Source organism: Anomaloglossus baeobatrachus, chromosome 6 (assembly GCF_048569485.1).
Source record: "Anomaloglossus baeobatrachus isolate aAnoBae1 chromosome 6, aAnoBae1.hap1, whole genome shotgun sequence".
Classification (NCBI taxonomy): domain Eukaryota; kingdom Metazoa; phylum Chordata; class Amphibia; order Anura; family Aromobatidae; genus Anomaloglossus; species Anomaloglossus baeobatrachus.
In genome coordinates, this window is record NC_134358.1 from 121,894,854 (window position 1) to 121,912,879 (window position 18,026).

An 18,026-nucleotide genomic window follows, 5' to 3' on the forward strand; every position below is an offset into this window, starting at 1 on the left:
CCACATATCTATACTAACCCCCTATGCTTCCGATTATCCATAATGTCCCCCCTATGCTCCCACTTATCGATACTGTCCCCCCATGCTATCACTTAAGCATACTGGTCCCCCTATGCTTCCACTTATCCATACTGTTCACTCTATGCTCCTACTTATCCATACTGTCCCCCCTATGATCCCACTTATTCATACTGTCCCCCCTAAGCTCCCACTTATCCATACTGCCCCCTATGCTCCAACTTATCCATACTGCCTCCCTATGCTCCCACTTATCCATACTGCCCCTTATGCTCCCACTTCTCCATACTGTCCCTCATGGTCCCACTTATCCATATTGTCCCCAAATGCTCCCACTTCTCCATACTGTTCCCCATGGTCCCACTTATCCATATTGTCCCCATATGCTCTCACTTATCCATATTGTTCCCCATAACCCCTTTTATCCATACTGTGCCCCCAAGTTCTTATCTCTCCAAACTGTTCCCTTGTTCTTCATATGGTTCCTTCACTTTTAAATACTGTTCCCCCCATTTTCCATGTGGTCCATCCACTCTACACTGTTCTATCACACTGTCACATAATGTGCACTCAGTCTCTGGCAGCAGTCTGACGCTGTGTCATTGCCATCTCTGCGGCACAGTGTGATGCGGTAGACAGTGATGGTCATTAAATATCAATGCTATGCAGCGCGCATTGATGACAGTTCCAGGCACATAGCAGTAACATTTAATGGCGGCTGGCCTATCAGAGGCCGCTTGCTAATGTGGCACCCTGGACAAGCCAGGACGTCACAGGTACTACAACAACACACCCTACACCCCGGCTAGGCACACCAAAGTCAAACAAAAATCCTTGTTGCCTCCCTCCAGGGGCTGATGTCCACACCAGGGGGTGGAGCCAGGCGGTTGGCCCCACCCGCCGAGGAGTTCACAGTCCTGGAGGCGGGAAAAGTAAGGCAGATAGAGTTTTGAGTTTGAGGAGAGGAGAAGTGAAGTGGCAGTGGAGGAGACTGACCGTGTCCGGGTGCGTGGCCCGGGCACATACAGCAAGGTTGGCAGACGGTGGTGACCGTCTGCAGGAGAGGCTGATCGACGTAAACCGTAAGGACCGGGGACGGGCGATGGCCCGCCGGTACCGGATCGGGGAGCGAAGAGAAGCCAGCACCATTCGGCAGGGCTTACGGACCCCGACCATGCTAGGAGTTGCCGTAAAACCGGTCAAATCCGATAGCGAAGGGAACCTCCGGGGTTTCCCAGCAGTCAAGACCCGATTGAAGGTAACAGCTCAAACCGTGAAGGGAAATACAGTCACCGCCAAGGCTACAGTTCCCAGGGCCAGAGCCTGCGGGCAAAAGAGACTCCCTCAGCATCCATCCAAGCTGGGGAGCGGGTTACCGGTGGGAAGCCATTGGAACCGTGAACATAACACAGGTGCAGGGAGAGGCAGTCACCGCCAACCTACCGGGAGAAGAACAACTGCAGCCGTCTGTGGGACCCGTCCATCCAGCCGTTTGTTTTACCGGAGACTTTGCATTCATCATTGGCTGAGTGAGTACCACTGTGCCGTGCGGCACCGCGCTGCCCCCGCGTCCCTGCACCTCACCAGGCCCCGTAACCCGCCTGCCATCCTTCCCTCACCGGGCTCCGGGACAACCAACCCCCCTACCCACGGAGGGGAGAAAACAACATCCAAGCTGCTCCCTGTTACCGCTCCCGGGATCCCCGTCCAGAGCAGCGGTGGTGCCACAACCTCACCACAACCATGGGTGACATGACAATATCCCTAAACCAAACCACCCCCCCTTTCACTCACGGGCGAGGAGCGCCGCTTGAGTTCCCGGGATCCGGCCCACCGCTCGAGCCACCGAGCGAGCAGCAGCAGCAGCCGGACCCGAGCAGTGGGTGAGCACAGCGTCCCCTCCCCGCCCGAGACAACTTGGCGTCACGAACAGGATCTTACCGCTCTTCCGTCTGGTAGAGCAGCGCCTTGTGACCGCCGGAGGTGTCCGGCCGAAAATTTTGAGAAGCCGCCATTTTGGGCGCGAAAAGTCCCCGCTTGAGTGACTTCCCGAGTAGTGGATGCGCGAAAGCCGAAACCCCGCCCCTGTAGAGGAGGAGCCAGAAAAAGACTAAGGGGTACAGATGGCGCCAGGCCGCATGTAGCCCGCTGCTATAAAAGCAGGGACGCCAGGACTCTGCGGCCATCTTTTGGTTCCTGGAAGAGGCCACCGCAGCGATGTACCAACCGTCCCGCAGCACCGTAGCCCCCGCGCCCGGGACCGCGGCGAGGGTGGAGGTCCGGACCGCCCAACTACAACAACGGCTGCAGATCCGTGTGCAGCTCCTCTTGGAGGAGTGGGAGGCCGACATGATGGAGGTGGTGGCGGCCATACGGAGACGCGAGGTGGAGGGAGTTTTGGAAGAGAGGGTAAGTGACCCACGCCCCTGTACCCCTAGTGGGTCGGTCATCGCGGCCGAGGGGCCCGGTCTACACCCGCTCGCCCTGCTACCTCCCCCGCTACCCGTGTTGGCTGCTGCTGCCCCGCCGGTAGCGGTACCCTGCCAATCCGCCCAGGCGGACCGACCTGCAGCCGGGGCCCGTGACCATCCGGAGCCGCTCCCTTGGAAGGTGCCGAAATTCGAGGCCGTCAGCGGAGAGATACCGGAGGCACCTGTAGTGATTGTGCCTGAGCCCGAATCGGTTCCAACAGGCCGCTCCGCTCGAGTCCCCGGGATAAGGCCCACCGCTCGAGCCACCGAGCGAGCAGCAGCAGCCGGACCCGAGCAGTGGGTGAGCGCAGCGTCCCCTCCCCGCACGCGACACTAACATGCGCGACCTTTGAAAGGTAGTGGCCATTAAACGTCAATGCTATGTGCTGGATGCTGATGTCAGCAGGCGGCGCATAGCAGTGACGTTTGATGGCCCATAGGCTCATTCTAATAGGCCTGATCTAACAACCACGGTTACAGGTGGAGCTCCCCCTCTATATCCATCTCAGGGGCCCCCCTCCTGCAGTATATCACCCCTCTCATCTATACATAGTCACGTATTGCAGTAAATCACTCACCTTTTCTAAGCACAGCCCTCTGCTACAGTATATCACCTCTCTCAGCAATATACACAGTCCCCTCCTGTAGTATAGTACTCCTCTTGTATATACACAGTCCTATCCTGCAGTATATCACCCCTCTCATCTAGACACAGTTCATCACCATGGCCAACTATAGAGTCCCCTCCTGCTATATATTACTCTTCTCATCTATCCACAACCCCCTCCTGCAGTATATCACCTCATTTATCTATACAAAGTCCTCTTCTGTTATATATATAACTCCTCTCATCTATATGTGGCACCCCTGACCTGATCAGGCACCATTGAGTACTGCACCCATGCTGGGTGAGTACAAACAGGTAATCCCGAAAGGCTGATTCGGGTGTGGACACACACAGACACATAGTGGCTAGTTCACACACACCATAGAGGGGACCCCTGGGCAGACCCAGGAGGGGGCGTGGCCTTCACATCTCAGCTGGTGGTGCGGTGGAGAAGCTAGTTGCTAGGTTGCAGTGGCAGGCACAGAGGGGTGGCAGTAGTGAGCCGAGTCTGAAGTGAGGAAGCGCAGTGTGCAGAAGGAGGACGTGCGCAAAGTCACTGGTCAGACACTGTACGTGTAGTGGCTGTTGGCAGGGGAGAACGGCTATCAAGTAGTCAGCCTGAAAGACATCTCAGGAAGAAGCGGGGTGATTGAGTACGGGGACTTTTGAAGTAGGCCAGGCCCGCACAGGGAAACAGGTCCCTAGAGCAGTACTCCATTTATTTGACCTGCTAAACCTGCTGGTGAGGGTGCTGGATGTGCCTCACCAACCAACACAGAGTCCGCAGCATCAGCAGCAACGAGGGGGCCCATAAGTGAGATACGGCAAGAAGCTATCTTTACTTGGTCCACGCTGCCAGCAAACAGGCCAGAAAGGGGAGAAAAGGCAGTTGCGACTTCCCTGGGTGATCCCCGCAGAACTTCAAGTCAGGGGTCCGAAACAAGAAGGGCTAGGAAGGCGAGTTGACAGTCACCCCTGGATCAGCCTGAAGGATACCTGGTTCTCCCTGCAGTTTGTCTCAATATCGCCCGGGTTGCCTCACAACTACAAACTGAACGTGAGTAAAAACCCTGAAAGACATTTCTGGACTGTGTGTGAGTTTTTCTGTGACCTGTGTTACTATGCACAAACACCTTAGCACCTGGGGCCAGCCTCACTCTCGGGAGACCATAACACCAGACTGCAGACACCATCAACCCCAGACGCTCGTTAAACTGCAGTGGCGGTCACCCCCTGACCGCAACACCGAGAGTGGCATCACGATTCCTATTAAACTTAACCTGACATACCTGTTGCCAGAAGATTCCCGACACGTGAAGCCCTGTGGCGTCCCTGGAGGTGGAGAAAAGTCCCGGAGGTGACCGCTAAAGGTAACGACCACTGGGCTACACATTTCCACAGTCTCCTCCTGCAATATATTACTCTTCTTGTATATACACAGTCCCCTCATGTACTATATTACGCCTCAGTGCTCTCTTCTATGCACAGTCGCCTTCCATAGTATATTACACCTCAGTCCTCACTTCTATGCACAGTCGCCTTCTGTAGTATATTACTCCTCAGTCCTCACTTCTATGCACAGTCGCCTTCTGTAGTATATTACTCCTCAGTCCTCACTTCTATGCACAGTCGCCTTCTGTAGTATATTACTCCTCAGTCCTCACTTCTATGCACAGTCGCCTCCTGTAGTATATTACTCCTCAGTCCTCACTTCTATGCAGAGTCGCCTCCTGTAGTATATTACTCCTCAGTCCTCACTTCTTTGCACAGTCGCCTTCTGTAGTATATTACTCCTCAGTCCTCACTTCTATGCACAGTCGCCTTCTGTAGTATATTACTCCTCAGTCCTCACTTCTATGCACAGTCGCCTCCTGTAGTATATTACTCCTCAGTCCTCACTTCTATGCAGAGTCGCCTCCTGTAGTATATTACTCCTCAGTCCTCACTTATTTGCACAGTCGCCTTCTGTAGTATATTACTCCTCAGTCCTCACTTTTTTGCACAGTCGCCTTCTGTAGTATATTACTCCTCAGTCCTCACTTCTATGCACAGTCGCCTTCTGTAGTATATTACTCCTCAGTCCTCACTTCTATGCACAGTCGCCTTCTGTAGTATATTACTCCTCAGTCCTCACTTCTATGCACAGTCGCCTCCTGTAGTATATTACTCCTCAGTCCTCACTTTTATGCACAGTTGCCTCCTGTAGTATATTACTCCTCAGTCCTCACTTCTTTGCACAGTCGCCTCCTGTAGTATATTACTCCTCAGTCCTCACTTCTATGCAGAGTCGCCTCCTGTAGTATATTACTCCTCAGTCCTGACTTCTTTGCACAGTCGCCTTCTGTAGTATATTACTCCTCAGTCCTCACTTCTATGCACATTTGCCTCCTGTAGTATATTACTCCTCAGTCCTCACTTATTTGCACAGTCGCCTTCTGTAGTATATTACTCCTCAGTCCTCACTTTTTTGCACAGTCGCCTTCTGTAGTATATTACTCCTCAGTCCTCACTTCTATGCACAGTCGCCTTCTGTAGTATATTACTCCTCAGTCCTCACTTCTATGCACAGTCGCCTTCTGTAGTATATTACTCCTCAGTCCTCACTTCTATGCACAGTCGCCTCCTGTAGTATATTACTCCTCAGTCCTCACTTTTATGCACAGTCGCCTCCTGTAGTATATTACTCCTCAGTCCTCACTTATTTGCACAGTCGCCTTCTGTAGTATATTACTCCTCAGTCCTCACTTCTTTGCACAGTCGCCTTCTGTAGTATATTACTCCTCAGTCCTCACTTCTATGAACCGTCCTGTAGTAATCATTTCTTTTATGCATATACAGTCAATGACTGGAAAAAAAAAGGAATGTGTCATGCAAGAGGGATCACCAAGAACAAATACATTTTATTTAACACATGTAAATTACAAGCAAAGAACTTACAAGTTAAAAAAATTCAAAATAACAAGTTAAAAACATTCAAAATAAAAAAGGCTAAAAAAAAATGCATCCCAAATACGCACTTATAATAAAGTGCTAAAGAAAGTGACCTCCATAGCTAACAGCCCCAAAGAAAAAAAAACACTGACAACAAGAAATAGAAGTGTGACAACCCTTAAGGCTACTTTCACACATCCGGCTGTAGCAGTGCGGCACAATCCGGCGCTCTGCTGAAAAAACGAAACTGTTTTTTTTTGCCGCCGGTTTCGTTTTTTTCCAGCATTGACTTACATTGGCGCCGCATTGTGCCTCATGGGCTTGCGTTATGTCCGTTTTTTGCCGCATGTGGCAGATTTAGCCGATGCGGCGGCCGGATGGAACGTTCCCTGGCATGTTTTTTGCTCCAGCAAAAAAACTGCATCGCGCCGCATCTAGCCGCTGCGGCGCATTTTTCAATGCATGCCTAGGGACGCCAGATGCGGTTTCTTCCACTGCGCATGCTCAGTAGCGTGCCGCAACCGGAAAAAAACGGACGGGCCGCAGGTAAAAACTTATACAAAGGATGCGGTGTTTTCGCCGCGTCCGTTGCATATGTCGCGGGCGGAGGAGGGGACGCCGCGCTCTCCCTCTGCTCGGGTCCGGCTGCCGCTGCGGCTGCTGCGGCCTGCTGCCGCTGCTGCTCGGTGGCTCGAGCGATGGGCCGGATCCCGGGGACTCGAGCGGCGCTCCTCGCCTGTGAGTAAAAGGGGATTGGGTTTTGGGATAGTTTATTGTCCGTGACGCCACCCACGGCTGTGGTGATTTGTTGACACCACCGCTGCTCTGTATGGGGATCCCGGGAGTGATGGTACGGAGCAGCCAGTTGTTGATTTACCCCTCCGTGGGTAGGGGGTTTGGTGGTCCCGGGGCCCAGTGATGGGGTCGGTATGGTGGACAGGCGGGTATGGGGCCTGTGGAGGTGCACGGAGGTACTCACTCAGCCAGTAAACACGACACAGTTCTCGGTAAACAAACGGCTGGTTGGACGGGTCCCTCGGACGGTTACGGTGCTGCTGCTCCCTGCAGTTAGCGGTGACGGCCTCTTCCCTGCACCTATGTAAAGTCTTTTTGGTAGCGATGGGTTCCCACCGGTAACCCGCTCCCCGACCTGGATATGAGCCGGAGGAGCCCCTCTCTTGCCCGCAGGTGCTGGCCCTGGGAAACTGGTGCCTTGGCGGTGGCGGTGTCTCCCCTTAACGGTCAGACTGTTGCCTTCAATCGGGACTTGGTTGTTAGGAGACAGAGGTCCCCTTCACTGACGGATTTGGCAAATTATGGCGACTCCTAGCCTTGCCGGGATCCGAAAGGCCCCTGCCCTGGTGCTGACTGTTCTTCGTATACTGCTCCGGTACCGCCGGGTCACCACCCGTCCGCGGTCCTTCCAGCAACCTCCAAGCAGTCCCCCTGCAGACTATCACCGCCGTCTGCTGACCTTGCTGTCTCAGTCCGGGGCACACACCCGGACCAACTTCAGGCTTGCTTAACTGTTCCTTTTTACTTCTTCACTCAAGCTCCTCTACTTTGCTCCTCTACCACTTCACTCCCTTCTACTTTCACTTCCCTAACTGTTCTGCTCGGTTTTCCCGCCTCCAGGGCTGTGAACTCCTCGGTGGGCGGAGCCAACCGCCTGGCCCACCCCCTGGTGTGGACATCAACCCCTGGAGGAAGGCAACAAGGATTTTAGGTTAGCTTAGATGTACCTGCCGGGAATGTGGGGTGCATGTGATGTTGTGACCCTGGCTTGCCCAGGGCGTCACATTCCCCCTTAGCAAAACGCAGACCGTCCTCGGGCTGCCCGTCCAACACCGGTTTTATTTTCCTTTTGTTTTTCTGTAAAGATAAAAAAAAATGGTAACATATATACAAGTAGAAAAACATCATCCCACATCGGGAGGCTCATTTCTTAAACGTTATAGTTTTAAACGGTTAACGGTTACGGTCTCCGCTCTCTCCCACCCAAGTAACCTGGCCCTGATGCTGCCCCTAAAGCCCAGGCAGCACCCCTTGACCCCAGTCCTGAACCAGTTACCCGAGCGGGATCTGTCCTTCCCCTCCAGAGGGTAGCCACCGGTTCCTGTGGTGGCTGGGCCCCAGCCTGCTCTGCTGCGGGCCCTCCCTCCAACCTGCCTCTCCGGAGGCGGTAAATGCGGAAACGGTAACGGTAACACAACTTATTTACAAGCCACTAGCGTCTGTGGTTGCCCTGCAAGTTCACGGGCATGTCCATAGAAAGTTCTCTATGCAAACAATTTTTCAAGCGGTCCCCATGGGGACAACGGTGCCGGCAACGGCCGGTTTCAATCACAGGAGAATCAGATGACTTTTCGGTTCCATTTCACTTATCATCATTTTTAACTTTTAAACAAACACACTGGTGGTCCCAACGGGGACTGTGCAACAGTGCTCCGCTGCCTTACTCAGATTCTTCTGCTGAGGCGGACCCATCCTCCGCCACCAGCATATCAAACATGCACTGACATGCCTGCTGTGACAGGGATACCCGGTACCCATTTCCACCGGTACGCGGGGTATGGAAAACCACGGGGTCTCCTATATAGCGGGAACGCTCACTTGCCTCTTCAAACTCAGCAGCGGACCCGGGGCTGGGGCCGGAGTCATCATCTCTTGTTCCTGCACCAGGCGGGTTACCGCCAGCTGCCGCAGCCTCCTGGCCTCCAGCATCCAGCACATCAGATCCCTCTGCAGCAGCACGGGGCAGCAGGTCAGGCGAGTTTACACTGAGGCGCTCCAGAAGTAACGGCAAGGATGATGCATAGGTCGAGACTAGGCCGGGCCCCTCAGCCGCAGCGGCCGGTCCTGGTAGGACATAGGGAAGTGGGTCACCAGTCGGTTCTGCTACATCTGTTCCCCCTCCGTACATCGGGGCAGTCGCAATCAGCATCTCCACCTCGTTGGTCCACTGCTCCATCATCCGGAAGATCTGATCCTGTTGGCGTTGGTGGAACGCAATCACCCGGGCCTTCATCCATGCTACGGTCCCGGGCTCGGGGCCTGGCGCAATCACTGCCGGGACTTCTAGCACATGTTTGTTAAGGGGCCGCGGTCCTAGCGGTTCCCCCAGGGATGATTCGGGGACGTCCTGAGTGTCTGCAGCCGGTTGGTCCGCCGGGGCGGACTGGCAGGGTATCGCTACCGGTTGGGCAGGTAGCGGGCCTAGTGGCGGAGCGGCAGCAGCTAACGCGGGTAGCGGGGCGAGAGACAGGGTGAGCGGAGGCAGGCCGGGCCCCTCAGCTTCAATGGCCGATCCCTCGGGAATACAGGGGCGTGGGTCTCTTACCCGCTCCTCCAAATCCTCTTCCACCTCGCGTCTCCGCATAGCAGCCACCACGTCCGCCATGTCGGTCTCCCACTCCTCCAGGAGGAGTTGCATGTGGGCCTGCAGACGGCTACTCAGCGGGACGGTCCCTCAACCACGTCGCCGTGCCGGGCGCGGGAGCTTCCTCGTTGGGAGTTGGGTTGTACATCTTGGCAATCATGCCTTCCAGGAACCCAGTATTGCTGCAGAGTCCTGGCGTCCCTGCTTTTATAGCCGCGCTCACATGCAGCTAGCCGCCATTCCGTCTCCCTTAGCCTCTTTCCGGCCCCTCCTCTATCGGGGCGGGGTTTTGGCCTTCGCGCCTCTACTACTCGAGAAGACGCTCGAGCGGGAACTTTTCGCGCCAAAGATGGCGACTTCTGAAATTTTCCGGCCGGATACCTCCGGCGGTCACAAGGCGCACCTCTACCCAACGGCAGAGCGGTAAGATCCTGTTCGTGATGCCAAGTTGTCGCGGGCGGAGGAGGGGACGCCGCGCTCTCCCTCTGCTCGGGTCCGGCTGCCGCTGCGGCTGCTGAGGCCTGCTGCCGCTGCTGCTCGGTGGCTCGAGCGATGGGCCGGATCCCGGGGACTCGAGCGGCGCTCCTCGCCCGTGAGTGAAAGGGGATTGGGTTTTGGGATAGTTTATTGTCCGTGACGCCACCCACGGCTGTGGTGATTTGTTGACACCACCGCTGCTCTGTATGGGGATCCCAGGAGTGATGGTACGGAGCAGCCAGTTGTTGATTTTCCCCTCCGTGGGTAGGGGGTTTGGTGGTCCCGGGGCCCAGTGATGGGGTCGGTATGGTGGACAGGCGGGTATGGGGCCTGTGGAGGTGCAGGGGCAGCGCTGTGCCGCACGGCACGGAGGTACTCACTCAGCCAGTAAACACGACACAGTTCTCGGTAAACAAACGGCTGGTTGGACGGGTCCCTCGGACGGTTACGGTGCTGCTGTTCCCTGCAGTTAGCGGTGACGGCCTCTTCCCTGCACCTATGTAAAGTCTTTTTGGTAGCGATGGGTTCCCACCGGTTACCCGCTCCCCGACCTGGATATAAGCCGGAGGAGCCCCTCTCTTGCCCGCAGGCGCTGGCACTGGGAAACTGGTGCCTTGGCGGTGGCGGTGTCTCCCCTTAACGGTCGGACTGTTGCCTTCAATCGGGACTTGGTTGTTAGGAGACAGAGGTCCCCTTCACTGACGGATTTGGCAAATTATGGCGACTCCTAGCCTTGCCGGGATCCGAAAGGCCCCTGCCCTGGTGCTGACTGTTCTTCATATACTGCTCCGGTACCGCCGGGTCACCACCCGTCCGCGGTCCTTCCAGCAACCTTCAAGCAGTCCCCCTGCAGACTATCACCGCCGTCTGCTGACCTTGCTTTCTCAGTCCGGGGCACACACCCGGACCAACTTCAGGCTTGCTTAACTGTTCCTTTTTACTTCTTCACTCAAGCTCCTCTACTTTGCTCCTCTACCACTTCACTCCCTTCTACTTTCACTTCCCTAACTGTTCTGCCCGGTTTTCCCGCCTCCAGGGCTGTGAACTCCTCGGTGGGCGGAGCCAACCGCCTGGCCCACCCCCTGGTGTGGACATCAGCCCCTGGAGGAAGGCAACAAGGATTTTAGGTTAGCTTAGATGTACCTGCCGAGAATGTGGGGTGCATGTGATGTTGTGACCTGTGACCCCTGGCTTGCCCAGGGCGTCACACATAGGTTTCACAGCCGGATTGAGCCGCAGTGCTCAAACCGGATGCGTGAAAGTAGCCTAAGAGGAGACAGAGTAAACTAGATTACAATGTGTGTCAGCAATGAACAGCACAACTGTATTGTCAGGTAGGTAATGAACATGTCCCTCAGCAGAAAATAAACTGCCAGGTAAACAAACCAATGCTGGCATATATATATATATATATATATATATATATATATACTAGAAGGTGGCCCGATTCTACGCATCGGGTATTCTAGAATTTACGTATTGTGTAGTTCATGTATGATTTTTGTTATATATATATATATATATATATATATATATATATATATAGATGTTGTTGTGTGTAGTTACCAAGTGTTTGTGTAGGGCGCTGTACATGTTCTGGGTGTTGTCTGGGTGTGACGGGGGGTGAGAGCAGTGTTGTATGTGTGTTGCGTTGTTTGTGGAGCGCTGTGTGTCTGTAGCGTTGTGTGTGTGTTGCGCGGTTTGTGTGTGTGTTGTGTGTTTTGGGGGGAGGTATGTTTTGTGCAATGTGTGTGTTGTGCGGTATGTGCGTATATTTGTGTGTGCAGCGTTGTCTGTGTGTGTGGGTGTCTGTGTAGGGCAGTTGTTTGTGGTTCCCAGTGTGTGTGTGGTGTGTTGTGCAGTGCGCGCGCGTGTGTGTGTGTGTTGGGGGGAGGTGTGCACTTCCCATCGTGCTACATCCCTCATGCAGCGCACTCCCCATCGTGCTCCATCCCCCATGCAGCGCACTCCCCATCGTGCTCCATCCCCTATGCTGCGCACCCCCCATCGTGCTCCATCTCCCATGCTGCGCACTTCCAAACGTGCTCCATCCGCCATGCAGCGCACTCCCCATCGTGCTCCATCCCCCATGCAGCGCACTCCCCATCGTGCTCCATCCCCTATGCTGCGCACCCCCCATCGTGCTCCATCTCCCATGCTGCGCACTCCCAAACGTGTTCCATCCGCCATGCTGCGCACTCCCAAACGTGCTCCATCCGCCATGCTGCGCACTCCCAAACGTGCTCTATCCGCCATACTCCACACTCCCCATCGTGCTCCATCCCCCATGCAGCGCACTCCCCATCGTGCTCCATCCCCTATGCTGCGCACCCCCCATCGTGCTCCATCTCCCATGCTGCGCACTCCCAAACGTGCTCCATCCGCCATGCTGCGCACTCCCGAACGTGGTCCATCCGCCATGCTGCGCACTCCCAAACGTGCTCCATCCGCCATGCTGCGCACTCCCAAACGTGCTCCATCCGCCATGCTGCGCACTCCCAAACGTGGTCCATCCGCCATGCTGCGCACTCCCAAACGTGCTCCATCCGCCATGCTGCGCACTCCCAAACGTGCTCCATCCGCCATGCTGCGCACTCCCAAACGTGCTCCATCCGCCATGCTGCGCACTCCCAAACGTGCTCCATCCGCCATGCTGCGCACTCCCAAACGTGCTCCATGCGCCATGCTGCGCACTCCCAAACGTGCTCCATCCCCCATGCTGCGCACCCCCCATTGTGCTCCATCCCCCATGCTGCATCAGCATCAGCCTCTCTACCCGCAGCATCAGCCTCTCTGCCCGCAGCATCAGCCTCTCTCCTCCCAGCATCAGCCTCTCTACCCGCAGCATCAGCCTCTCTCATCCCAGCATCAGCCTCTCTCCTCCCAGCATCAGCCTCTCTCCCCCAGTATCAGCCTCTCTCCTCCCAGCATCAGCCTCTCTCCTCCCAGCATCAGCCTCTCTCATCCCAGCATCAGCCTCTCTCATCCCAGCATCAGCCTCTCCGTCCCCAGCATCAGCCTCTCTGTCCCCAGCATCAGCCTCTCTCATCCCAGCATCAGCCTCTCTCCTCCCAGCATCAGCCTCTCTGTCCCCAGCATCAGCCTCTCTCATCCCAGCATCAGCCTCTCTCCTCCCAGCATCAGCCTCTCTGTCCCCAGCATCAGCCTCTCTCATCCCAGCATCAGCCTCTCTGTCCCCAGCATCAGCCTCTCTCCTCCCAGCATCAGCCTCTCTGTCCCCAGCATCAGCCTCTCTCCTCCCAGCATCAGCCTCTCTCCTCCCAGCATCAGCCTCTCTCATCCCAGCATCAGCCTCTCTCATCCCAGCATCAGCCTCTCTGATCCCAGCATCAGCCTCTCCGTCCCCAGCATCAGCCTCTTTGTCCCCAGCATCAGCCTCTCTCATCCCAGCATCAGCCTCTCTCCTCCCAGCATCAGCCTCTCTGTCCCCAGCATCAGCCTCTCTCATCCCAGCATCAGCCTCTCTCCTCCCAGCATCAGCCTCTCTGTCCCCAGCATCAGCCTCTCTCCTCCCAGCATCAGCCTCTCTGTCCCCAACATCAGCCTCTTTCATCCCAGCATCAGCCTCTCTCATCCCAGCATCAGCCTCTCTCCTCCCAGCATCAGCCTTTTCTGTCCCCAGCTGATGCCTTTTCAGTCCCCAGCATCACCCTCTTTCCTCCCAGCCTACCCCAGCCTCAGCCTCCCCCAGCATCAGCCTCTCTTCTCTCAGCCTCCCCATCCCAGCCTTCCCCAGGATCAGCCTCTCTCCTCCCAGCCTCCTCCAGCATGCCGTGCTCCTCTGCCGACACTCACAGATCCGATCGCATACACTCAAACACACCCACACACACCCGATCGCATACACTCACACACACCCGATCGCATACACTCACACACACACACACACACATTGACGATATTGCACATACGCGCTCATACTCACAACATCCGGAGATACCACATGCTTCTGGCCATGTGATCCTCCGGCAGGTCCTGGAAGCTCACAGCACAATATCGCCGCCGAGAAGCAAGCGATATCCCAGGATGTTGTGAGTATGTGGATGCGATGTGATGTGTGTGTGAGAGTGTGTGAGAGTGTGTGTGTGTGTGTGTGTGCTGTTATGTGTGTGCGTGTGTGTATTTTTCGCCGCTGCAGGACCTTGATGCGCTGGTAACTATGCTACCATGGTTACCAGGGCATCTCGTCCCCCGCTCGCACGGGAGCCCACACCAGCATACGCCGGCCAGCCCCAGCAATGCGAGGGTATGTGTCGGCTGGTTTGGCGGCGTACGCTGATGTGGGCTCCCAGGGGTACAGTACTCACCTGGTAGTCGTAGCTCCGTGACCGTGTCGGTTCAGGGAATGCGGGGGGGGTGGGGCCAGAGCTAGCGTGCATTGCGTGAGGGGGGCGGGGCGTGGCCGAGTTGCCAATGCCTGCAGGGTGCCGGGGCGAGAGGCCAATCTGTGGGGGGGAGGAGCCTGGGCGAGCGGCCGGCCAATCCGTGTGGGGGCGCAGCCTGGGCGAGGGCCAATCCGTGCGGGGGGGCGGGGCCATGGCGAGCCCAGCGGCCAATCAGCTTTGTGTCACCGTAAGGACACAATTTTGGAGCAAGACAGACAGACAGACAGACAGAATAAGGCAATTATATATATAGATATACACAGATATACGTATATATATGTAGAACTCCACACTAGAAACAAAGGTACAGCAGAACATTGAATCAAATGGTGGTTGGAATTATATCAATATTACACCGAATCCCGAGGTCTACAGGTGCATCTCATTAAATTAGAATTTCATCCAAAAGTTAATTTATTTTAGTAATTCAATACAAAAAAGAAAACAAATATATTATATTTAGTCATTACACACAAACTGATCTATGGTGAGTATGGCTTACAGCCAATGAAACCCCAAAAGTCATTATCTCAGAAAATTAGAATAATTACCACAAAACACCTCCAAAGGTTTCATAAGAGTTTAAAGTGGTCCCTTAGTCTGTTTCAATAGGCTAGACAACCCAAATGTCATTAACTCAGAAAATTAGAATATTATATAAAACCAACTGAAAAAATTATTTAAAAATCAGAAATGTTGGCGCCTACTGAAAAGTCTGTACAGTAAATGCACTCAATACTCGGGGCTCCTTTTGCATGAATCACTGCATCAATGCGGTACGTCATGGAGTCAATCAGCCTGTGGCACTGCTGAGGTGTTATAGAAGCCCAGGTTGCTTTGATAGCAGCCTTCAGCTCGTCTTAATGGTTAGGTCTGGTGTCTCTTATCTTCCTCTTGACAATACCCCATAGATTCTCTATGGTGTATAGGTCAGGTGAGTTTGCTGGCCAATCAAGTACAGTGATACTGTGGTTATTAAACCAGGTATTGATACTTTTGGCAGTGTGGACCATTGCCAAGTCCTGCTGGAAAATGATATTTCCATCTCCAAAAAGCTTGTCGGCAGAGGGAAGCATGAAGTGCTCTAATATTTCATCGTAGACGGCTGCGATGACTTTGATCTTGATAAAACACAGTGGACCTACACCAGCAGATGACATGGCTCCCCAAACCATCACTGATTGTGGAAACTTCACACTAGACATTGAAGATATTCAAATTCATTGAGATGCACTTGTATATAAAAATACTGGAAAAGGTCATGTTGTCTGAAGAAGAAATACCATTGAAATGGTGTTTCAGCAGGACATGTGCAGGGATCACCACCGGCTCACCCCAGCAGCTGGTGGTGGTGATAACCCCTTCAAGATTTAGGACATACCGTTATGTCTTAGGTCGTGAAGGGGTTAATACACTAACAACATTTTATAGAAAAAAAAAGGGAGCCAGCACGATCTGAAATTGGCATGCATCATATAAAAAGTGAAAATTCACAGATTTATTCCAACTGTACTGTAATATAAATGAGATTTTTAGCAAATAATTGATCAATTTTTTGAGCCACCCCTGCCAACGTCACGGCAAATCTCAATAGGGGGGTCCTACTCTATATTCTGTATTTCATGTGCCGCGGCCTCCTAGATAAAGTTAAAAGCAGAACCATAATGGAGCACACATACCTGTAACCTGTATATAGCCGCTTCCATGTTGCAAAAAAGGCAATTGTGGATAGAGACCAGCCTAGGTCCCAGCATGTGGAGCAAGCTCTACACATACCAGGACTATATCAGAACTGATCCTCCCAGTGCCAAACAGCAACCATTGATAAAGGCAGACCAGATCCAAGAATGGTGCTTAATTAGCATTGCCTGTGGAAAGGGTGGGCACATGAAATACAGAATATAGAGTAGGACCCTAACTTTCCCTAACTTTCCCTACAATCACGTACCAGTCTATCCCAGAAGAAGATGCCGCTCCCACGTCGCAGGCATGGAGTCTCACGATGATGGGTCCCGGTGCAGCGCTGAAGGGATGCAGCTCCTCGGTCTTTTCCTTTGATCTTCTCCCGCTGGTAACGGATTCTAGTCAGTCTTTTAGTCCCGGGGCACACCGAGCAGAAGAAGGGAGGTCACAGCCCCTGCACTTGCACTCAGGGTGCGATGCTCTGCAGTCAAGTTGTCACAGCCCCTGGATTTGCACTCCGGGCGCGATGATGTGCAGTCCGGGAAGATCCTCAGCGAAAACAAAGTCCTGCAGCCCGTGGATGGCAGGAACCACTTCCACAGGGTGATTCCTCCACGAATCCGCGGGATCCCAGCAGTGGTGCGGTCAGTGCGTCTCAAGGGTCGGTTGTTCCCCTCCCCGTCCCTGTCTTTACGTCCCACTTCAGTCAGCACTCCGGGGGAAGAACTGGGTTGTGTAGGTGAGTCACCGGCCTCAGAGTCGATGTGATCACTACGCTGGGAAACGTCCGTGACGTCAGTCGTGTTAGCAGCGCCACCCCCTCCGGGTACTGTGGTAGGGGAGTCAGGCTGGGATCGGCAGGGACGCAACATATTTCGGTGCACAGTGCGAATGCTGCGACTGTCTTCACCCTGTACTCGGTATACATGCCCGTTGGGGTAGGGGCGTTCGATTACCCGGTAGACTTCAGTCTCCCACTTGGCTCGAAGTTTCCCTTGTGGCTTCTTGATACGGAGCAGGACTAGCTGTCCCAACTTCAAGGGTTGCTCTTGCACGGGGAGTGGGTCAGCATGTATCTGGCCCTGGATTTGTTGGCTCACCAGCCGGTGTACAGTCTCCATCTTCTGTCGGTGAACATTTAGCCAGGAGGGGTAGTTATGGCAGACATCATCTCCAGGGCGGAATAGGTTCAGGTCATGGACCCCTTTTCCGGGGCGGCCAAAGAGAAGGGTGTTTGGGGTGTAACCAGTCACGGAGTGGACCTGGTTGTTGTAGGCCCATACTAGATCGGGAAGGAATTGGGGCCATTGGTCTTTCTTATCATCGGCCAGGGTGCGGATCAGCTGGAGTAGAGTCCGGTTGAAGCGTTCACATGCACCGTTCCCTTGTGGGTGGTAAGGAGTGGTCCTCGACTTCTGAATCCCATACATCCGATGCAGCTCTTCGATGACTCGGCCTTCGAAACAAGCCCCCTGGTCGGAGTGCAACCTCTCCGGACACCCATAGACGTGGATGAACTGTCGACAGATGGCCCGTGCAGCCGATTCAGCCGTCTGGTCTTTGGTAGCAACAGCGACAGCGAATTTTGTGAAGTGATCCACCATGACTAGGCAGTACTGATAGCCACTGCTCGCCGTCCCAATCAGCAGATAGTCCACCATCAACAGCTCAAGGGGCCTGGATGTTTTAATTGTCTGGACAGGTGCCCGCTGCTCAGGGGACTTGTGTAGTTCACAGGTGCGACAGGTCTGGCAGACGTCTTCAACCAGCTTGCGGAGCCCCGGACAATAGATGGACTGTTGAATCCACCGAAAGGTCTTGTCTATTCCGAAGTGTCCATTCCTTTTGTGGGCTTGGGCCACCATCTCACGGGCCAATTGATCAGGCACCACAACTTGTGTGCATTCCTCCAGCATGTGCGACAAGAGAACCTTCCGGTATAGCACTCCTTCTCTCAGAATCAGCCGGTCCCACTGACTGAGCAGGGTCAAGGTCCCGGTAGACAGTCGTGCCCGTATATCGGCGGGAGGCTTCTGCTGCCGCTTCACCCATTG

At 54.3% G+C, this 18,026-nt stretch overlaps 1 protein-coding gene across 1 annotated transcript in view; it reads right to left on the reverse strand.

The window, feature by feature from the left end:
• DNAJC5B (DnaJ heat shock protein family (Hsp40) member C5 beta) overlaps positions 1–18,026 on the reverse strand; it is a 123,680-nt gene that overhangs the window by 59,251 nt on the left and 46,403 nt on the right. The gene's annotated exons all lie outside the window — the stretch shown is intronic.